Here is a 26,031-nt window from a genome sequence, read left to right as displayed (position 1 = left end):
TGTAGATATTTCCATGTTCATACAGATAGCGGTGTAGGTATTTCCATGTTCATACAGATAGCGGTGTAGATAATTCCATGTTCATACAGTTAGCTGTGTAGATATTTCCATGTTCATACAGATGGCGGTGTAGATATTTACATGTTCATACAGATGGCGGTGTAGATATTTCCATGTTCATACAGATAGCGGTGTAGATATTTCCATGTTCATACAGATAGCGGTGTATATATTTCCATGTTCATACAGATAGCGGTGTAGATATTTCCATGTTCGTACAGATAGCGGTGAAGATATTTCCATGTTTATACAGATAGCGGCGTAGATATATCCATGTTTATACAGATAGCAGTGTAGATATTTCCATGTTCATACAGATGGCGGTGTAGATATTTACATGTTCATACAGATGGCGGTGTAGATATTTCCATGTTCATACAGATGGCGGTGTAGTTATTTCCATGTTCATACATATAGCGGTGCAGATAATTCCATGTTCATACAGTTAGCTCTGTAGATATTTCCATGTTCATACAGATGGCGGTGTAGGTATTTGTATGTTCATACAGATGGCGGTGTAGATATTTCCATGTTCATACAGATAGCGGTGTAGATTTTTCCATGTTCATACATATAGCGGTGTAGATATATCCATGTTTATATAGATAGTGGTGTAGATAATTTCAATTTTATACAAAGTGCAGTGTAGATATTTCCAAGTTCATACAGATAGTGGTGTAGATATTTCCAGGTTCATACAAATGGCGGTGTAGATATTTACATGTTCATACAAATGGCGGTATAGTTATTTCCATGTTCGTACAGATGTCGGTGTGGATATTTCCATGTTCATACCAATAGCGGTGTAGTTATTTCCATGTTCATACAGTTAGCGGTGTAGATATTTCCATGTTCATACAGAAGGCGGTGTAGATATTTCCATGTTCATACATTTAGCGGTGTAGATATTTCCATGTTCATACAGATGGCGGTGAAGATATTCCCATGTTCATACAGATGGCGGTGTAGATATTTCCATGTTTGTACGGATGGCTGTGTAGATATTTCCATGTTCATACAGGTGGCGGTGTAGTTATTTCCATGTTTATACAGATAGCAGTGTAGTTATTTCCATGTTAATAGAGATAGCTGTGTGGATATTTCCATTGATATACATATAGCTGTGTAGATATTTGCATGTTCATACAGATAGCGGTGTAGATATTTCCATGTTCGTACAGATAGCGGTGTAGATATTTCCATGTTCATACAGATAGCGGTGTAGATATTTCCATGTTCATACAGATAACGGTGTAGATATTTCCATGTTCATACAAACAGTGGTGTAGATATTTCCATGTTTATACAGATGGTGGTGTAGATATTTCCATGTATATAGAGATGGCGTTCTAGATATTTCCATGTTTACAGAGATAGTGGTGTAGTTATTTCCAAGTTTATAGAGACAGCGTTGTAGATATTTCCATGTTTATACAGATAGCAGTGAAGATATTTCCATGTTTATACAGATAGCGGTGTAGATATTTCCATGTTTATACAGATAGCAGTGAAGATATTTCCATGTTTATAGAGATAGTGGTGTAGATAATTTCAATTTTATACAGAGAGCAGTGTAGATATTTCCAAGTTCATACAGATAGCGGTGTAGATATTTCCACGTTTATAGAGATGGTGGTGTAGATATTTCCATGTTCATACAGACGACGGTGTAGATATTTCCATGTTTATAGGGATGGCGGTGTAGATATTTTCATGTTTACACAGATGGCGGTGTAGATATTTCCATGTTTATAGAGATGGAGGTCTAGATATTTTCATGTTTACAGAGATAGTGGTGTAGTTATTTCCAAGTTTATAGAGACAGCGTTGTAAATATTTCCATGTTTATACAGATAGCTGTGAAGATATTTCCTTGTTTATACAGAGAGCATTGTAGATATTTCCATGTTTATACAGATAGCAGTGTAGATATTTCCATGTTTATAGAGATAGTGGTGTAGATACTTTCAATTTTATACAGAGAGCAGTGTAGATATTTCCAAGTTCATACAGATAGCGGTGTAGTTATTTCCACGTTTATAGAGATGGCGGTGTAGACATGTCCATGTTCGTACAGATGGCGGTGTAGAATTTCCATGTTCATACAGATGGCGGTGTAGATATTTCGAAGTTTATAGAGATAGCGCTGTAGTTATTTCCATATTTATAGAGAAATCGGTGTAGATATTTCCATGTATATTCAGATAGCTGTGTAGATATTTCCATGTTCATGCAGATAGCGGTGTAGATATTTCCATGTTCATCCAGATGCCGGTGTACATATATCCATGTTAATACCGATGGCAGTGAAGATATTTCCATGTTCATACAGATGGCGGTTTAGGTATTTCCATGTTCATACAAATGGCGGTGTAGATATTTCCATGTTCATAGAGATGGCGGTGTAGATATTTCCAAGTTTATACAGATAGTAGTGTAGTTATTTCCATGTTTATAGAGATAGCAGTGTAGATATTTCCATTGATATAAAGATAGCTGTGTAGATATTTGCATGTTCATACAGATAGCGGTGTAGATATTTCCATGTTCATACAGATAGCGGTGTAGATATTTCCATATTCATACAGATAGCGGTGTAGATATTTCCATGTTCACACAGATAGGGGTGTAGATATTTCCATGTTCACAGATAGCGGTGTAGATATTTCCATGTTCATACACTTAGCGGTGTAGATATTTCCATGTTCATACAGATGGCGGTGTAGATATTTACATGTTCATACAGATGGCGGTGTAGTTATTTCCATGTTCATACAGATAGCGGTGTAGAGATTTCCATGTTAATACAGATAGCGGTGTAGATATTTCCATGTTGATACAGATAGCGGTGTAGATATTTCCATGTTCATACCAATAGCGTTGTAGACATTTCCATGTTCATACAGTTAGCGGTGTAGATATTTCCATGTTCATACAGATAGCGGTGTCGATATTTCCATGTTCATACAGATAGCGGTGTAGATATTTCCATGTTCATACAGATAGCGGTGTAGATATTTCCATGTTCATACAGATAGCGGTGTAGATAATTCCATGTTCATACAGTTAGCGGTGTAGATATTTCCATGTTCATACATATGGCGGTGTAGATATTTACATGTTCATACAGATCGCGGTGTAGGTATTTCCATGTTCATACAGATAGCGGTGTAGATATTTCCATGTTCATACAGATAGTGGTGTAGATAATTCCATGTTCATACAGTTAGCTGTGTAGATATTTCCATGTTCATACAGATGGCGGCGTAGATATTTCCATGTTCATACAGATGGCGGTGTAGATATTTCCATGTTCATACATTTAGCGGTGTAGATATTTCCATGTTCATACAGATGGCGGTGAAGATATTTCCATGTTCATACAGATGGCGGTGTAGATATTTCCATGTTTGTACGGATGGCTGTGTAGATATTTCCATGTTCATACAGGTGGCGGTGTAGATTTTTCCATGTTTATACAGATAGCAGTGTAGTTATTTCCATGTTTATAGAGACAGCTGTGTAGATATTTCCATTGATATACAGATAGCTGTGTAGATATTTGCATGTTCATACAGATATCGGTGTAGATATTTCCATGTTCGTACAGATAGCGGTGTAGATATTTCCATGTTCGTACAGATAGCGGTGTAGATATTTCCGTGTTCATACAGATAACGGTGTAGATATTTCCGTGTTCATACAGATAGTGGTATAGATATTTCCATGTTCATACAGTTAGCGGTGTAGATATTTCCATGTTCATACAGATGGCGGTGTAGATGTTTACATGTTCATACAAATGGCGGTATAGGTATTTCCATGTTCGTACAGATGGCGGTGTAGATATTTCCATGTTCATAGAGATGGCGGTGTAGATATTTCCATGTTTATGCAGAGAGCGGTATAGTTATTTCCATGTTTATATAGATGGTGGTGTAGATATTTCCATGTTTACAGAGATAGTGGTGTAGTTATTTCCAAGTTTATAGAGACAGCGTTGTAGATATTTCCATGTTTATACAGATAGCCGTGAAGATATTTCCATGTTTATACAGATAGCGGTGTAGATATTTCCATGTTTATACAGATAGCAGTGTAGATATTTCCATGTTTATAGAGATAGTGGTGTAGATAATTTCAATTTTATACAGAGAGCAGTGTAGATATTTCCAAGTTCATACAGATAGCGGTGTAGATATTTCCATGTTTATAGCGATGGCGGTGTAGATATTTCCATGTTCATACAGAGGACGGTGCAGATATTTCCATGTACATACAGATGGCGGTGTAGATATTTTCATGTTTACACAGATGGCGGTGTAGATATATCCATGTTTACATGGATAGCGGTGTAGACATTTCCATGTTTACAGAGATTACGGTGTGGATATTTCCATGTTTATGCAGATAGCAGTGTAGATATTTCCATGTTTATACAGATAGCGGTGCGGATATTTCCATGTTTATTCAGATAGCGGTGCGCATATTTCCAGGTTTATACAGATAGTTGGGCAGATATTTCCATGTTTATAGAGATAGTGGTGTAGATAATTTCAATTTTATACAAAGTGCAGTGTAGATATTTCCAAGTTCGTACAGATAGTGGTGTAGATATTTCCAGGTTCATACAAATAGCGGTGTAGATATTTACATGTTCATACAAATGGCGGTATAGTTATTTCCATGTTCTTACAGATGGCGGTGTGGATATTTCCATGTTCATACCAATAGCGGTGTAGATATTTCCATGTTCATACAGTTAGCGGTGTAGATATTTCCATGTTCATACAGAAGGCGGTGTAGATATTTACATGTTCATACAGATGGCGGTGTAGATATTTCCATGTTCGTACGGATGGCAGTGTAGATATTTCCATGTTCATACAGGTGGCGGTGTAGATATTTCCATGTTTATACAGATAGCAGTGTAGTTATTTCCATGTTTATAGAGACAGCTGTGAAGATATTTCCATTGATATACAGATAGCTGTGTAGATATTTGCATGTTCATACAGATATCGGTTTAGATATTTCCATGTTCGTACAGATAGCGGTGTAGATATTTCCATGTTCGTACAGATAGCGGTGTAGATATTTCCATGTTCATACAGATAACGGTGTAGATATTTCCGTGTTCATACAGATAGCGGTGTAGATATTTCCATGTTCATACAGTTAGCGGTGTAGATATTTCCATGTTCATACAGATGGCGGTGTAGATATTTACATGTTCATACAAATGGCGGTATAGATATTTCCATGTTCGTACAGATGGCGGTGTAGATATTTCCATGTTCATAGAGATGGCAGTGTAGATATTTCCATGTTTATGCAGATGGCGGTATAGCTATTTCCATGTTTATACAGATGGTTGTGTAGATATTTCCATGTTTATAGAGATGGCGGTCTTGATATTTCCATGTTTACAGAGATAGTGGTGTAGTTATTTCCAAGTTTACAGAGACAGCGTTGTAGATATTTCCATGTTTATACAGATAGCGGTGAAAATATTTCCATGTTTATACAGATAGCGGTGTAGATATTTCCATGTTTATACAGATAGCAGTGTAGATATTTCCATGTTTATAGAGATAGTGGTGTAGATAATTTCAATTTTATACAGAGAGCAGTGTAGATATTTCCAAGTTCATACAGATAGCGGTGTAGATATTTCCAAGTTTATAGAGATGGCGGTGCAGATATTTCCATGTTCATACAGAGGACGATGTAGATATTTCCATGTTTATAGGGATGGCGGTGTAGATATTTTCATGTTTACGCAGATGGCGGTGTAGATATTTCCATGTTTACACGGATAGCGGTGTAAACATTTCCATGTTTACACAGATAGCGGTGTGGATATTTCCAGGTTTATGCAGATAGCAGTGTAGATATTTCCATGTTTATACATATAGCGGTGTGGATATTTCCATGTTTATTCAGATAGCGGTGCGGATATTTCCATGTTTATACAGATAGTTGGGCAGATATTTCCATGTTTCTACAGATAGCAGTGTAGATATTTCCATCTTAATACAGATGGCGGTGTAGATATGTCCATGTTCGTACAGATGGCGGTGTAGATATTTCCAAGTTCATACAGATGGCGGTGTAGATATTTCCAAGTTCATAGAGGTAGCGCTGTAGTTATTTCCATATTTATTGAGAAATCGGTGTAGATATTTCCATGTATATTCAGATAGCTGTGTAGATATTTCCATGTTCATGCAGATAGCGGTGTAGATATTTCCATGTTCATCCAGATGCCGGTGTACATATATCCATGTTCATACAGATGGCGGTGAAGATATTTCCATGTTCATACAGATGGCGGTTTAGTTATTTCCATGTTCATACAAATGGCGGTGTAGATATTTCCATGTTCATAGAGATGGCAGTGTAGATATTTCCAGGTTCATACAAATGGCGGTGTAGATATTTCCATGTTCATAGAGATGGCGGTGTAGATATTTCCATTTTTATACAGATAGCAGTGTAGTTATTTCCATGTTTATAGAGATACCAGTGTGGATATTTCCATTGATATACAGATAGCTGTGTAGATATTTGAATGTTCGTACAGATAGCGGTGTAGATATTTCCATGTTCATACAGATAGCGGTGTTGATATTTCCATGTTCATACAGATAGCGGTGTAGATATTTCCATGTGCATACAGATAGCGGTGTAGATATTTCCATGTTCATACAGATGGCGGTGTACATATTTACATGTTCATACAGATGGCGGTGTAGATATTTCCATGTTCATACAGATGGCGGTGTAGAGATTTCCATGTTCATACAGATAGCGGTGTAGATATTTCCATGTTCAAACAGATAGAGGTGTAGATATTTCCATGTTCATACCAATAGCGGTGTAGTCATTTCCATGTTCCTACAGTTAGCGGTGTAGATATTTCCATGTTCATACAGATGGTGGTGTAGATATTTACATGTTCATACAGATGGCGGTGTAGATATTTCCATGTTCGTATGGATGGCAGTGTAAATATTTCCATGTTCATACAGGTGGCGGTGTAGATATTTCCATGTTTATACAGATAGCAGTGTATTTATTTCCATGTTTATAGAGATAGCAGTGTATACATTTCCATTGATATACAGATAGCTGTGTAGATATTTGCATGGTCACACAGATAGCGGTGTAGATATTTCCATCTTCGTACAGATAGCGGTGTAGATATTTCCATGTTCATACAGATAGCGGTGTAGATATTTCCATGTTCTTACAGATAACGGTGTAGATATTTCCATGTACATACAGACGGCGGTATAGATATTTCCATGTTCGTACAGATAGCGGTGTAGATATTTCCATGTTCATACAGTTAGCGGTGTAGATATTTCCATGTTCATACAGATGGCGGTGTAGATATTTACATGTTCATACAGATGGCGGTATAGATATTTCCATGTTCGTACAGATGGCGGTGTAGGTATTTCCATGTTCATAGAGATGGCGGTGTAGATATTTCCATGTTTATGTAGATGGCGGTTTAGATATTTCCATGTTTATACAGATGGTGGTGTAGATATTTCCATGTTTATAGAGATGGCAGTCCAGATATTTCCATGTTTACATAGATAGTGGTGTAGTTATTTCCAAGTTTATAGAGACAGCGTTGTAGATATTTCCTTGTTTATACAGATAGCGGTGAAGATATTTCCATGTTTATACAGATAGCGGTGTAGATATTTCCATGTTTATACAGATAGCAGTGTAGATATTTCGATGTTTATGGAGATAGTGGTTTAGATAATTTCAATTTTATACAGAGAGCAGTGTAGATATTTCCAAGTTCATACAGATAGCGGTGTAGATATTTCCACGTTTATAGAGATGGCGGTGTAGATATTTCCATGTTCATACAGAGGACGGTGTAGATATTTCCATGTTTATAGGGATGGCGGTGTAGATATTTTCATGTTTACACCGATGGCGGTGTAGATATTTCCATGTTTACACAGATAGCGGTGTAGACATTTCCATGTTTACACAGATAGCGGTGTGGATATTTCCATGTTTATTCAGATAGCAGTTTAGATATTTCCATGTTTATACATATAGCGGTGTGGATATTTCCATGTTTATTCAGATAGTGGTGCGCATATTTCCATGTTTATACAGATAGCGGTGTAGATATTTCCATCTTAATACAGACGGCGGTGTAGATATGTCCATGTTTGTACAGATGGCGGTGTAGATATTTCCATGTTCATGCAGATGGTGGTGTAGATATTTCGAAGTTTATAGAGATAGCGCTGTAGTTATTTCCATATTTATTGAGAAATCTGTGTAGATATTTCCAGGTATTTTCAGATAGCTGTGTAGATATTTCCATGTTCATGCAGAGAGCGGTGCAGGTATTTCCATGTTCATCCAGATGCCGGTGTACATATATCCATGTTCATACAGATGGCGGTGAAGATATTTCCATGTTCATACAGATGGTTGTGTAGATATATCCAAGTCCATACAAATGGCGGTGTAGATATTGCCATGTTCATAGAGATGGCGGTGTAGATATTTCCATGTTCATACAATTGGCGGTGTAGATATTTCCATGTTCATAGAGATGGCGGTGTAGATATTTCCATATTTATAGAGATAGCAGTGTAGTTATTACCATGTTTATAGAGATAGCATTGTAGATATTTCCATTGATATACAGAGAGCTGTGTAGATATTTGCATGTTCATAGAGATAGCGGTGTAGATATTTTCATGTTCATTCAGATAGCGGTGTAGATATTTCCATGTTCATACAGTTAGCGTGGTAGATATTTCCATGTTCATACAGATAATGGTGTAGATATTTCCATGTTCATACAGATAGCGGTGTAGATATTTCCATGTTCATACAGTTAGCTGTGTAGATATTTCCATGTTCATACAGATGGTGGTGTAGATATTTACATGTTCATTCAGATGGCGGTGTAGTTATTTCCATGTTCATACAGATAGCGGTGTAGATATTTCCATGTTCATACAGATAGCGGTGTAGATATTTCCATGTTCATACAGATAGAGGCGTAGATATTTCCATGTTCATACCAATAGCGGTGTAGACATTTCCATGTTCATACATTTAGCGGTGTAGATATTTCCATGTTCATACAGATGGCGGTGAAGATATTTCCATGTTCATACAGATGGCGGTGTGGATATTTCCATGTTTGTACGGATGGCAGTGTAGATATATCCATGATCATTCAGGTGGCGGTGTATTTATTTCCATGTTTATACAGATAGCAGTGTAGTTATTTCCATATTAATAGAGATAGCTGTGTAGATATTTCCATTGATATACAGATAGCTGTGTAGATATTTGCATGTTCATACAGATAGCGGTGTAGATATTTCCATGTTGGTACAGATGGCGGTGTAGATATTTCCATGTTCATACAGATAGCGGTGTAGATATTTCCATGTTCATACAGATAACGGTGTAGATACTTCCATGTTCATACAGATAGCGGTGTAGCTATTTCCATGTTCATACAGATAGCGGTGTAGATATTTCCATCTTCATACAGATAGCGGTGTAGATATTTGAATGTTCTTACCGAGAGTTGTGTAGATATTTCCATGTTCATACAGTTAGCGGTGTAGATATTTCCATGTTCATACAGATGGCGGTGTAGATATTTACATGTTCATAGAGATGGCGGTGTAGATATTTCCATGTTCGTACGGATGGCAGTGTAGATATTTCCAAGTTCATACAGGTGGCGGTGTAGATATTTCCATGTTTATATAGATAGCAGAGTAGTTATTTCCATGTTTATAGAGATAGCTGTGTAGATATTCGCATTGATATACAGATAGCTGTGTAGATATTTGCATGTTCATACAGAAAGCGGGGTAGATGTTTCCATGTTCGTACAGATAGCCGTGTAGATATTTCCATGTTCATACAGATAGCGGTGTAGATATTTCCACGTTTATAGAGATGGCGGTGTAGATATTTCCATGTTCATACAGATGGCGGTGTAGATATTGCCATGTTTATAGGGATGGCGGTGTAGATATTTTCATGTTTACACAGAAGGCGGTGTAGATATTTCCATGTTTACACAGATAGGTTTGTACACATTTCCATGTTTACACAGATGGCGGTGTGGATATTTCCATGTTTATGCAAATAGCAGTGTAGATATTTCCATGTTTACACAGATAGCGGTGCGGATATTTCCATGTTTATACAGATAGTTGGGCAGATATTTCCATGTTTATACAGATAGCGGTGTAGATATTTCCATCTTAATACAGATGTCGGTGTAGATATGTCCATGTTCAAACAGATGGCGGTGTAGATATTTCCATGTACATAAAGATGGCGGTGTATATGTTTCGATGTTTATAGAGGTAGCGCTGTAGTTATTTCCATGTTTATAGAGATAGCGGTGTAGATATTTCCATGTTCATACAGGTAGCGGTGTAGATATTTCCATGTTCATACAGATAGCGGTGTAGATATTTCCATGTTCATACAGATAGCGGTGTAGATAATTCCATGTTCATACAGATAGCGGTGTAGATATTTCCATGTTCATACAGAGAGCGGTGTAGATAATTTCATGTTCATACAGTTAGCTGTGTAGATATTTCCATGTTCATACAGATGGCGGTGTAGATATTTACATGTTCATACAGATGGCGGTGTAGATATTTCCATGTTCATACAGATAGCGGTGTAGATATTTCCATGTTCATACAGATAGCGGTGTAGATATTTCCATGTTCATACAGATAGCGGTGCAGATATTTCCATGTTCATAGCAATAGCGGTGAAGACATTTCCATGTTCATACATTTAGCGGTGTAGATATTTCCATGTTCATACAGATGGCGGTGAAGATATTTCCATGTTCATACAGATGGCGGTGTAGATATTTCCATGTTCATACAGATGGCGGTGTAGATATTTCCATGTTTATAGGGATGGCGGTGTAGATATTTTCATGTTTATACAGATGGCGGTGTAGATATTTCCATGTTTACACAGATAGCACTGTAGACATTTCCATGTTTACACATATAGCGGTGTGGATATTTCCATGTTTATGCAGATAACAGTGTAGATATTTCCATGTTTATACAGATAGCAGTGCGGATATTTCCATGTTTATACAGATAGCGGTGTAGATATTTCCATCTTAATACAGATGGCGGTGTAGATATGTCCATGTTCGTACAGATGGCGGTGTAGAATTTCCATGTTCATACAGATGGCGGTGTAGATATTTCGAAGTTTATAGAGATAGCGCTGTAGTTATTTCCATATTTATAGAGAAATCGGTGTAGATATTTCCATGTATATTCAGATAGCTGTGTAGATATTTCCATGTTCATGCAGATAGCGGTGTAGATATTTCCATGTTTATACAGATAGCAGTGTAGATATTTCCATGTTTATAGAGATAGTGGTGTAGATAATTTCAATTTTATACAGAGAGCAGTGTAGATATTTCCAAGTTCACACAGATAGCGGTGTAGATATTTCCATGTTTATAGGGATGGCCGTGTAGATATTTTCATGTTTACACAGATGGCAGTGTAGATATTTCCATGTTTACACAGATAGCGGTGTGGATATTTCCAAGTTTATGCAGATAGCAGTGTATATATTTCCATGTTTATACAGATAGCGGTGCGGATATTTCCATGTTTATACAGATAGTTGAACAGATATTTCCATGTTCATACAGATAGTGGTGTAGATATTTCCATGTTGATACAGATGGCGGTCTAGATATTTCCATGTTCATACCAATAGCGTGGTAGACATTTCCATGTTCATACAGATAGCGGTGTAGATATTTCCATGTTCATACAGATAGCGGTGTAGATATTTCCATGTTCATACAGATAGCGGTGTCGATATTTCCATGTTCATACAGATAGCAGTGTAGATATTTCTCATGTTCATGCAGATAGAGGTGTAGATATTTCCATGTTCATCCAGATGCCGCTGTACATATATCCATGTTCATACCGATGGCAGTGAAGATATTTCCATGTTCATACAGATGGCGGTTTAGGTATTTCCATGTTCATACAAATGGCGGTGTAGATATTTCCATGTTCATAGAGATAGCTGTGTAGATATTTCCAGGTTCATACAAATGGCGGTGTAGATATTTCCATGTTCATAGAGATGGCGGTGTAGATATTTCCAAGTTTATACAGATAGCAGTGTAGTTATTTCCATGTTTATAGAGATAGCAGTGTAGATATTTCCATTGATATAAAGATAGCTGTGTAGATATTTGCATGTTCATACAGATAGCGGTGTGGATATTTCCATGTTTATACAGATAGCGGTGTAGATATTTCCATATTCATACAGATAGCGGTGTAGATATTTCCATGTTCATACAGATAGCGGTGTAGATATTTCCATGTTCACAGATAGCGGTGTAGATATTTCCATGTTCATACACTTAGCGGTGTAGATATTTCCATGTTCATACAGATGGCGGTGTAGATATTTACATGTTCATACAGATGGCGGTGTAGTTATTTCCATGTTCATACAGATAGCGGTGTAGAGATTTCCATGTTCATACAGAGAGCGGTGTAGATATTTCCATGTTGATACAGATAGCGGTGTAGATATTTCCATGTTCATACCAATAGCGTTGTATACATTTCCATGTTCATACAGTTAGCGGTGTAGATATTTCCATGTTCATACAGATAGCGGTGTCGATATTTCCATGTTCATACAGATAGCGGTGTACATATTTCCATGTTCATACAGATAGCGGTGTAGATATTTCCATGTTCATACAGATAGCGGTGTAGATAATTCCATGTTCATACAGTTAGCGGTGTAGATATTTCCATGTTCATACAGATGGCGGTGTAGATATTTCCATGTTCATACAGATCGCGGTGCAGGTATTTCCATGTTCATACAGATAGCGGTGTAGATATTTCCATGTTCATACAGATAGTGGTGTAGATAATTCCATGTTCATACAGTTAGCTGAGTAGATATTTCCATGTTCATACAGATGGCGGTGTAGATATTTACATGTTCATACAGATGGCGGTGTAGATATTTCCATGTTCATACATTTAGCGGTGTAGATATTTCCATGTTCATACAGATGGCGGTGAAGATATTTCCATGTTCATACAGATGGCGGTGTAGATATTTCCATGTTTGTACGGATGGCTGTGTAGATATTTCCATGTTCATACAGGTGGCGGTGTAGTTATTTCCATGTTTATACAGATAGCAGTGTAGTTATTTCCATGTTAATAGAGATAGCTGTGTGGATATTTCCATTGATATACATATAGCTGTGTAGATATTTGCATGTTCATACAGATAGCGGTGTAGATATTTCCATGTTCGTACAGATAGCGGTGTAGATATTTCCATGTTCATACAGATAGCGGTGTAGATATTTCCATGTTCATACAGATAACGGTGTAGATATTTCCATGTTCATACAAACAGCGGTGTAGATATTTCCATGTTTATACAGATGGTGGTGTAGATATTTCCATGTATATAGAGATGGCGTTCTAGATATTTCCATGTTTACAGAGATAGTGGTGTAGTTATTTCCAAGTTTATAGAGACAGCGTTGTAGATATTTCCATGTTTATACAGATAGCAGTGAAGATATTTCCATGTTTATACAGATAGCGGTGTAGATATTTCCATGTTTATACAGATAGCAGTGAAGATATTTCCATGTTTATAGAGATAGTGGTGTAGATAATTTCAATTTTATACAGAGAGCAGTGTAGATATTTCCAAGTTCATACAGATAGCGGTGTAGATATTTCCACGTTTATAGAGATGGTGGTGTAGATATTTCCATGTTCATACAGACGACGGTGTAGATATTTCCATGTTTATAGGGATGGCGGTGTAGATATTTTCATGTTTACACAGATGGCGGTGTAGATATTTCCATGCTCATACAGATGGCGGTGTAGATATTTACATGTTCATACAGATGGTGGTGTAGATATTTCCATGTTCATACAGATAGCGGTGTAGATATTTCCATGTTCATACAGATAGCGGTGCAGATAATTCCATGTTCATTCAGTTAGCTCTGTAGATATTTCCATGTTCATACAGATGGCGGTGTAGGTATTTGTATGTTCATACAGATGGCGGTGTAGATATTTCCATGTTCATACAGATAGCGGTGTAGATTTTTCCATGTTCATACAGATAGCGGTGTAGATATATCCATGTTTATATAGATAGTGGTGTAGATAATTTCAATTTTATACAAAGTGCAGTGTAGATATTTCCAAGTTCATACAGATAGTGGTGTAGATATTTCCAGGTTCATACAAATGGCGGTGTAGATATTTACATGTTCATACAAATGGCGGTATAGTTATTTCCATGTTCGCACAGATGTCGGTGTGGATATTTCCATGTTCATACCAATAGCGGTGTAGTTATTTCCATGTTCATACAGTTAGCGGTGTAGATATTTCCATGTTCATACAGAAGGCGGTGTAGATATTTACATGTTCATACAGATGGCGGTGTAGATATTTCCATGTTCGTACGGATGGCAGTGTAGATATTTCCATGTTCATACAGGTGGCGGTGTAGATATTTCCATGTTCGTACGGATGGCAGTGTAGATATTTCCATGTTCATACAGAAGGCGGTGTAGATATTTACATGTTCATACAGATGGCGGTGTAGATATTTCCATGTTCGTACGGATGGCAGTGTAGATATTTCCATGTTCATACAGGTGGCGGTGTAGATATTTCCATGTTCATACCGATAGCGGTGTAGGTATTTCCATGTTCATACAGATAGCGGTGTAGATAATTCCATGTTCATACAGTTAGCTGTGTAGATATTTCCATGTTCATACAGATGGCGGTGTAGATATTTACATGTTCATACAGATGGCGGTGTAGATATTTCCATGTTCATACAGATAGCGGTGTAGATATTTCCATGTTCATACAGATAGCGGTGTATATATTTCCATGTTCATACAGATAGCGGTGTAGATATTTCCATGTTCGTACAGATAGCGGTGAAGATATTTCCATGTTTATACAGATAGCGGCGTAGATATATCCATGTTTATACAGATAGCAGTGTAGATATTTCCATGTTTATAGAGATAGTGGTGTAGATAATTTCAATTTTATACAGAGAGCAGTGTAGATATTTCCAAGTTCATACAGATAGTGGTGTCGATATTTCCAGGTTCATACAAATGGCGGTGTAGATATTTCCATGTTCTTCCAGATAGCGGTTTAGTTATTTCCATGTTCATTCAGATAGCGGTGTAGATATTTCCATGTTCATACAGATGGCGGTGTAGATATTTACATGTTCACACAGATGGCGGTGTAGATATTTCCATGTTCGTACAGATAGCGGTGTAGTTATTTCCATGTTCATACAGATAGCGGTGTAGATATTTCCATGTTCACAGATAGCGGTGTAGATATTTCCATGTTCATACACTTAGCGGTGTAGATATTTCCATGTTCATACAGATGGCGGTGTAGATATTTACATGTTCATACAGATGGCGGTGTAGTTATTTCCATGTTCATACAGATAGCGGTGTAGAGATTTCCATGTTCATACAGATAGCGGTGTAGATATTTCCATGTTGATACAGATAGCGGTGTAGATATTTCCATGTTCATACCAATAGCGTTGTATACATTTCCATGTTCATACAGTTAGCGGTGTAGATATTTCCATGTTCATACAGATAGCGGTGTCGATATTTCCATGTTCATACAGATAGCGGTGTACATATTTCCATGTTCATACAGATAGCGGTGTAGATATTTCCATGTTCATACAGATAGCTGTATAGATAATTCCATGTTCATACAGTTAGTGGTGTAGATATTTCCATGTTCATACAGATGGCGGTGTAGATATTTCCATGTTCATACAGATCGCGGTGCAGGTATTTCCATGTTCATACAGATAGCGGTGTAGATATTTCCATGTTCATACAGATAGTGGTGTAGATAATTCCATGTTCATACAGTTAGCTGAGTAGATATTTCCATGTTCAAACAGATGGCGGTGTAGATATTTACATGTTCATACAGATGGCGGTGTAGATATTTCCATGTTCATACATTTAGCGGTGTAGATATTTCCATGTTCATACAGATGGCGGTGAAGATATTTCCATGTTCATACAGATGGCGGTGTAGATATTTCCATGTTTGTATGGATGGCTGTGTAGATATTTCCATGTTCATACAGGTGGCGGTGTAGTTATTTCCATGTTTATACAGATAGCAGTGTAGTTATTTCCATGTTAATAGAGATAGCTGTGTGGATATTTCCATTGATATACATATAGCTGTGTAGATATTTGCATGTTCATACAGATAGCGGTGTAGATATTTCCATGTTCGTACAGATAGCGGTGTAGATATTTCCATGTTCATACAGATAGCGGTGTAGATATTTCCATGTTCATACAGATAACGGTGTAGATATTTCCATGTTCATACAAACAGCGGTGTAGATATTTCCATGTTTATACAGATGGTGGTGTAGATATTTCCATGTATATAGAGATGGCGTTCTAGATATTTCCATGTTTACAGAGATAGTGGTGTAGTTATTTCCAAGTTTATAGAGACAGCGTTGTAGATATTTCCATGTTTATACAGAGAGCAGTGAAGATATTTCCATGTTTATACAGATAGCGGTGTAGATATTTCCATGTTTATACAGATAGCAGTGAAGATATTTCCATGTTTATAGAGATAGTGGTGTAGATAATTTCAATTTTATACAGAGAGCAGTGTAGATATTTCCAAGTTCATACAGATAGCGGTGTAGATATTTCCACGTTTATAGAGATGGTGGTGTAGATATTTCCATGTTCATACAGACGACGGTGTAGATATTTCCATGTTTATAGGGATGGCGGTGTAGATATTTTCATGTTTACACAGATGGTGGTGTAGATATTTCCATGCTCATACAGATGGCGGTGTAGATATTTACATGTTCATACAGATGGCGGTGTAGATATTTCCATGTTCATACAGATAGCGGTGTAGATATTTCCATGTTCATACAGATAGCGGTGCAGATAATTCCATGTTCATACAGTTAGCTCTGTAGATATTTCCATGTTCATACAGATGGCGGTGTAGGTATTTGTATGTTCATACAGATGGCAGTGTAGATATTTCCATGTTCATACAGATAGCGGTGTAGATTTTTCCATGTTCATACAGATAGCGGTGTAGATATATCCATGTTTATATAGATAGTGGTGTAGATAATTTCAATTTTATACAAAGTGCAGTTTAGATATTTCCAAGTTCATACAGATAGTGGTGTAGATATTTCCAGGTTCATACAAATGGCGGTGTAGATATTTACATGTTCATACAAATGGCGGTATAGTTATTTCCATGTTCGTACAGATGTCGGTGTGGATATTTCCATGTTCATACCAATAGCGGTGTAGTTATTTCCATGTTCATACAGTTAGCGGTGTAGATATTTCCATGTTCATACAGAAGGCGGTGTAGATATTTACATGTTCATACAGATGGCGGTGTAGATATTTCCATGTTCGTACGGATGGCAGTGTAGATATTTCCATGTTCATACAGGTGGCGGTGTAGGTATTTCCATGTTCATACAGATAGCGGTGTAGATAATTCCATGTTCATACAGTTAGCTGTGTAGATATTTCCATGTTCATACAGATAGCGGTGTAGGTATTTCCATGTTCATACAGATAGCGGTGTAGATAATTCCATGTTCATACAGTTAGCTGTGTAGATATTTCCATGTTCATACAGATGGCGGTGTAGATATTTACATGTTCATACAGATGGCGGTGTAGATATTTCCATGTTCATACAGATAGCAGTGTAGATATTTCCATGTTCATACAGATAGCGGTGTATATATTTCCATGTTCATACAGATAGCGGTGTAGATATTTCCATGTTCGTACAGATAGCGGTGAATATATTTCCATGTTTATACAGATAGCGGCGTAGATATATCCATGTTTATACAGATAGCAGTGTAGATATTTCCATGTTTATAGAGATAGTGGTGTAGATAATTTCAATTTTATACAGAGAGCAGTGTAGATATTTCCAAGTTCATACAGATAGTGGTGTCGATATTTCCAGGTTCATACAAATGGCGGTGTAGATATTTCCATGTTCTTCCAGATAGCGGTTTAGTTATTTCCATGTTCATTCAGATAGCGGTGTAGATATTTCCATGTTCATACAGATGGCGGTGTAGATATTTACATGTTCACACAGATGGCGGTGTAGATATTTCCATGTTCGTACAGATAGCGGTGTAGTTATTTCCATGTTCATACAGATAGCGGTGTAGATATTTCCATGTTCACAGATAGCGGTGTAGATATTTCCATGTTCATACACTTAGCGGTGTAGATATTTCCATGTTCATACAGATGGCGGTGTAGATATTTACATGTTCATACAGATGGCGGTGTAGTTATTTCCATGTTCATACAGATAGCGGTGTAGAGATTTCCATGTCCATACAGATAGCGGTGTAGATATTTCCATGTTGATACAGATAGCGGAGTAGATATTTCCATGTTCATACCAATAGCGTTGTATACATTTCCATGTTCATACAGTTAGCGGTGTAGATATTTCCATGTTCATACAGATAGCGGTGTCGATATTTCCATGTTCATACAGATAGCGGTGTACATATTTCCATGTTCATACAGATAGCGGTGTAGATATTTCCATGTTCATACAGATAGCGGTGTAGATAATTCCATGTTCATACAGTTAGCGGTGTAGATATTTCCATGTTCATACAGATGGCGGTGTAGATATTTCCATGTTCATACAGATCGCGGTGCAGGTATTTCCATGTTCATACAGATAGCGGTGTAGATATTTCCATGTTCATACAGATAGTGGTGTAGATAATTCCATGTTCATACAGTTAGCTGAGTAGATATTTCCATGTTCATACAGATGGCGGTGTAGATATTTACATGTTCATACAGATGGCGGTGTAGATATTTCCATGTTCATACATTTAGCGGTGTAGATATTTCCATGTTCATACAGATGGCGGTGAAGATATTTCCATGTTCATACAGATGGCGGTGTAGATATTTCCATGTTTGTACGGATGGCTGTGTAGATATTTCCATGTTCATACAGGTGGCGGTGTAGTTATTTCCATGTTTATACAGATAGCAGTGTAGTTATTTCCATGTTAATAGAGATAGCTGTGTGGATATTTCCATTGATATACATATAGCTGTGGAGATATTTGCATGTTCATACAGATAGCGGTGTAGATATTTCCATGTTCATACAGATAGCGGTGTAGATATTTCCATGTTCATACAGATAACGGTGTAGATATTTCCATGTTCATACAAACAGCGGTGTAGATATTTCCATATTTATACAGATGGTGGTGTAGATATTTCCATGTATATAGAGATGGCGTTCTAGATATTTCCATGTTTACATAGATAGTGGTGTAGTTATTTCCAAGTTTATAGAGACAGCGTTGTAGATATTTCCATGTTTATACAGATAGCAGTGAAGATATTTCCATGTTTATACAGATAGCGGTGTAGATATTTCCATGTTTATACAGATAGCAGTGAAGGTATTTCCATGTTTATAGAGATAGTGGTGTAGATAATTTCAATTTTATACAGAGAGCAGTGTAGATATTTCCAAGTTCATACAGATAGCGGTGTAGATATTTCCACGTTTATAGAGATGGTGGTGTAGATATTTCCATGTTCATACAGAGGACGGTGTAGATATTTCCATGTTTATAGGGATGGCGGTGTAGATATTTTCATGTTTACACAGATGGCGGTGTAGATATTTCCATGTTCATACAGATGGCGGTATAGATATTTCCATGTTCATACAAATGGCGGTGAAGATATTTCCATGTTCATACAGATGGCGGTGTAGGTATTTCCATGTTTGTACGGATGGCTGTGTAGATATTTCCATGTTCATACAGGTGGCGGTGTAGTTATTTCCATGTTTATACAGATAGCAGTGTAGTTATTTCCATGTTAATAGAGATAGCTGTGTGGATATTTCCATTGATATACATATAGCTGTGTAGATATTTGCATGTTCATACAGATAGCGGTGTAGATATTTCCATGTTCGTACAGATAGCGGTGTAGATATTTCCATGTTCATACAGATAGCGGTGTAGATATTTCCATGTTCATACAGATAACGGTGTAGATATTTCCATGTTCATACAAACAGCGGTGTAGATATTTCCATGTTTATACAGATGGTGGTGTAGATATTTCCATGTATATAGAGATGGCGTTCTAGATATTTCCATGTTTACAGAGATAGTGGTGTAGTTATTTCCAAGTTTATAGAGACAGCGTTGTAGATATTTCCATGTTTATACAGATAGCAGTGAAGATATTTCCATGTTTATACAGATAGCGGTGTAGATATTTCCATTTTTATACAGATAGCAGTGAAGATATTTCCATGTTTATAGAGATAGTGGTGTAGATAATTTCAATTTTATACAGAGAGCAGTGTAGATATTTCCAAGTTCATACAGATAGCGGTGTAGATATTTCCACGTTTATAGAGATGGTGGTGTAGATATTTCCATGTTCATACAGACGACGGTGTAGATATTTCCATGTTTATAGGGATGGCGGTGTAGATATTTTCATGTTTACACAGATGGCGGTGTAGATATTTCCATGTTCATACAGATGGCGGTGTAGATATTTACATGTTCATACAGATGGCGGTGTAGATATTTCCATGTTCATACAGATAGTGGTGTAGATATTTCCATGTTCATACAGATAGCGGTGCAGATAATTCCATGTTCATACAGTTAGCTCTGTAGATATTTCCATGTTCATACAGATGGCGGTGTAGGTATTTGTATGTTCATACAGATGGCGGTGTAGATATTTCCATGTTCATACAGATAGCGGTGTAGATTATTCCATGTTCATACAGATAGCGGTGTAGATATATCCATGTTTATATAGATAGTGGTGTAGATAATTTCAATTTTATACAAAGTGCAGTGTAGATATTTCCAAGTTCATACAGATAGTGGTGTAGATATTTCCAGGTTCATACAAATGGCGGTGTAGATATTTACATGTTCATACAAATGGCGGTATAGTTATTTCCATGTTCGTACAGATGTCGGTGTGGATATTTCCATGTTCATACCAATAGCGGTGTAGATATTTCCATGTTCATACAGTTAGCGGTGTAGATATTTCCATGTTCATACAGAAGGCGGTGTAGATATTTACATGTTCATACAGATGGCGGTGTAGATATTTCCATGTTCGTACGGATGGCAGTGTAGATATTTCCATGTTCATACAGGTGGCGGTGTAGATATTTCCATGTTCATACAGATAGCGGTGTAGGTATTTCCATGTTCATACAGATAGCGGTGTAGATAATTCCATGTTCATACAGTTAGCTGTGTAGATATTTCCATGTTCATACAGATGGCGGTGTAGATATTTACATGTTCATACAGATGGCGGTGTAGATATTTCCATGTTCATACAGATAGCGGTGTAGATATTTCCATGTTCATACAGATAGCGGTGTATATATTTCCATGTTCATACAGATAGCGGTGTAGATATTTCCATGTTCGTACAGATAGCGGTGAAGATATTTCCATGTTTATACAGATAGCGGCGTAGATATATCCATGTTTATACAGATAGCAGTGTAGATATTTCCATGTTTATAGAGATAGTGGTGTAGATAATTTCAATTTTATACAGAGAGCAGTGTAGATATTTCCAAGTTCATACAGATAGTGGTGTCGATATTTCCAGGTTCATACAAATGGCGGTGTAGATATTTCCATGTTCTTCCAGATAGCGGTTTAGTTATTTCCATGTTCATTCAGATAGCGGTGTAGATATTTCCATGTTCATACAGATGGCGGTGTAGATATTTACATGTTCACACAGATGGCGGTGTAGATATTTCCATGTTCGTACAGATAGCGGTGAAGATATTTCCATGTTTATACAGATAGCGGCGTAGATATATCCATGTTTATACAGATAGCAGTGTAGATATTTCCATGTTTATAGAGATAGTGGTGTAGATAATTTCAATTTTATACAGAGAGCAGTGTAGATATTTCCAAGTTCATACAGATAGTGGTGTCGATATTTCCAGGTTCATACAAATGGCGGTGTAGATATTTCCATGTTCTTCCAGATAGCGGTTTAGTTATTTCCATGTTCATTCAGATAGCGGTGTAGATATTTCCATGTTCATACAGATGGCGGTGTAGATATTTACATGTTCACACAGATGGCGGTGTAGATATTTCTATGTTCGTACAGATAGCGGTGTAGTTATTTCTATGTTCATACAGATAGCGGTGTAGATATTTCCATGTTCACAGATAGCGGTTTAGATATTTCCATGTTCATACAGATAGCGGTGCAGATAATTCCATGTTCATACAGTTAGCTCTGTAGATATTTCCATGTTCATACAGATGGCGGTGTAGGTATTTGTATGTTCATACAGATGGCGGTGTAGATATTTCCATGTTCATACAGATAGCGGTGTAGATTTTTCCATGTTCATACAGATAGCGGTGTAGATATATCCATGTTTATATAGATAGTGGTGTAGATAATTTCAATTTTATACAAAGTGCAGTGTAGATATTTCCAAGTTCATACAGATAGTGGTGTAGATATTTCCAGGTTCATACAAATGGCGGTGTAGATATTTACATGTTCATACAAATGGCGGTATAGTTATTTCCATGTTCGTACAGATGTCGGTGTGGATATTTCCATGTTCATACCAATAGCGGTGTAGTTATTTCCATGTTCATACAGTTAGCGGTGTAGATATTTCCATGTTCATACAGAAGGCGGTGTAGATATTTACATGTTCATACAGATGGCGGTGTAGATATTTCCATGTTCGTACGGATGGCAGTGTAGATATTTCCATGTTCATACAGGTGGCGGTGTAGATATTTCCATGTTCATACAGATAGCGGTGTAGGTATTTCCATGTTCATACAGATAGCGGTGTAGATAATTCCATGTTCATACAGTTAGCTGTGTAGATATTTCCATGTTCATACAGATGGCGGTGTAGATATTTACATGTTCATACAGATGGCGGTGTAGATATTTCCATGTTCATACAGATAGCGGTGTAGATATTTCCATGTTCATACAGATAGCGGTGTATATATTTCCATGTTCATACAGATAGCGGTGTAGATATTTCCATGTTCGTACAGATAGCGGTGAAGATATTTCCATGTTTATACAGATAGCGGCGTAGATATATCCATGTTTATACAGATAGCAGTGTAGATATTTCCATGTTCATACAGATGGCGGTGTAGATATTTACATGTTCATACAGATGGCGGTGTAGATATTTCCATGTTCATACAGATGGCGGTGTAGTTATTTCCATGTTCATACATATAGCGGTGCAGATAATTCCATGTTCATACAGTTAGCTCTGTAGATATTTCCATGTTCATACAGATGGCGGTGTAGGTATTTGTATGTTCATACAGATGGCGGTGTAGATATTTCCATGTTCATACAGATAGCGGTGTAGATTTTTCCATGTTCATACATATAGCGGTGTAGATATATCCATGTTTATATAGATAGTGGTGTAGATAATTTCAATTTTATACAAAGTGCAGTGTAGATATTTCCAAGTTCATACAGATAGTGGTGTAGATATTTCCAGGTTCATACAAATGGCGGTGTAGATATTTACATGTTCATACAAATGGCGGTATAGTTATTTCCATGTTCGTACAGATGTCGGTGTGGATATTTCCATGTTCATACCAATAGCGGTGTAGTTATTTCCATGTTCATACAGTTAGCGGTGTAGATATTTCCATGTTCATACAGAAGGCGGTGTAGATATTTCCATGTTCATACATTTAGCGGTGTAGATATTTCCATGTTCATACAGATGGCGGTGAAGATATTCCCATGTTCATACAGATGGCGGTGTAGATATTTCCATGTTTGTACGGATGGCTGTGTAGATATTTCCATGTTCATACAGGTGGCGGTGTAGTTATTTCCATGTTTATACAGATAGCAGTGTAGTTATTTCCATGTTAATAGAGATAGCTGTGTGGATATTTCCATTGATATACATATAGCTGTGTAGATATTTGCATGTTCATACAGATAGCGGTGTAGATATTTCCATGTTCGTACAGATAGCGGTGTAGATATTTCCATGTTCATACAGATAGCGGTGTAGATATTTCCATGTTCATACAGATAACGGTGTAGATATTTCCATGTTCATACAAACAGTGGTGTAGATATTTCCATGTTTATACAGATGGTGGTGTAGATATTTCCATGTATATAGAGATGGCGTTCTAGATATTTCCATGTTTACAGAGATAGTGGTGTAGTTATTTCCAAGTTTATAGAGACAGCGTTGTAGATATTTCCATGTTTATACAGATAGCAGTGAAGATATTTCCATGTTTATACAGATAGCGGTGTAGATATTTCCATGTTTATACAGATAGCAGTGAAGATATTTCCATGTTTATAGAGATAGTGGTGTAGATAATTTCAATTTTATACAGAGAGCAGTGTAGATATTTCCAAGTTCATACAGATAGCGGTGTAGATATTTCCACGTTTATAGAGATGGTGGTGTAGATATTTCCATGTTCATACAGACGACGGTGTAGATATTTCCATGTTTATAGGGATGGCGGTGTAGATATTTTCATGTTTACACAGATGGCGGTGTAGATATTTCCATGTTTATAGAGATGGAGGTCTAGATATTTTCATGTTTACAGAGATAGTGGTGTAGTTATTTCCAAGTTTATAGAGACAGCGTTGTAAATATTTCCATGTTTATACAGATAGCTGTGAAGATATTTCCTTGTTTATACAGAGAGCATTGTAGATATTTCCATGTTTATACAGATAGCAGTGTAGATATTTCCATGTTTATAGAGATAGTGGTGTAGATACTTTCAATTTTATACAGAGAGCAGTGTAGATATTTCCAAGTTCATACAGATAGCGGTGTAGTTATTTCCACGTTTATAGAGATGGCGGTGTAGACATGTCCATGTTCGTACAGATGGCGGTGTAGAATTTCCATGTTCATACAGATGGCGGTGTAGATATTTCGAAGTTTATAGAGATAGCGCTGTAGTTATTTCCATATTTATAGAGAAATCGGTGTAGATATTTCCATGTATATTCAGATAGCTGTGTAGATATTTCCATGTTCATGCAGATAGCGGTGTAGATATTTCCATGTTCATCCAGATGCCGGTGTACATATATCCATGTTAATACCGATGGCAGTGAAGATATTTCCATGTTCATACAGATGGCGGTTTAGGTATTTCCATGTTCATACAAATGGCGGTGTAGATATTTCCATGTTCATAGAGATGGCGGTGTAGATATTTCCAAGTTTATACAGATAGTAGTGTAGTTATTTCCATGTTTATAGAGATAGCAGTGTAGATATTTCCATTGATATAAAGATAGCTGTGTAGATATTTGCATGTTCATACAGATAGCGGTGTAGATATTTCCATGTTCATACAGATAGCGGTGTAGATATTTCCATATTCATACAGATAGCGGTGTAGATATTTCCATGTTCACACAGATAGGGGTGTAGATATTTCCATGTTCACAGATAGCGGTGTAGATATTTCCATGTTCATACACTTAGCGGTGTAGATATTTCCATGTTCATACAGATGGCGGTGTAGATATTTACATGTTCATACAGATGGCGGTGTAGTTATTTCCATGTTCATACAGATAGCGGTGTAGAGATTTCCATGTTAATACAGATAGCGGTGTAGATATTTCCATGTTGATACAGATAG

Source organism: Gorilla gorilla, chromosome 11 (genome assembly GCF_029281585.2).
Source record: "Gorilla gorilla gorilla isolate KB3781 chromosome 11, NHGRI_mGorGor1-v2.1_pri, whole genome shotgun sequence".
Taxonomy (NCBI): Eukaryota; Metazoa; Chordata; class Mammalia; order Primates; family Hominidae; genus Gorilla; species Gorilla gorilla.
Note: the sequence above shows the minus strand (reverse complement) of the source record.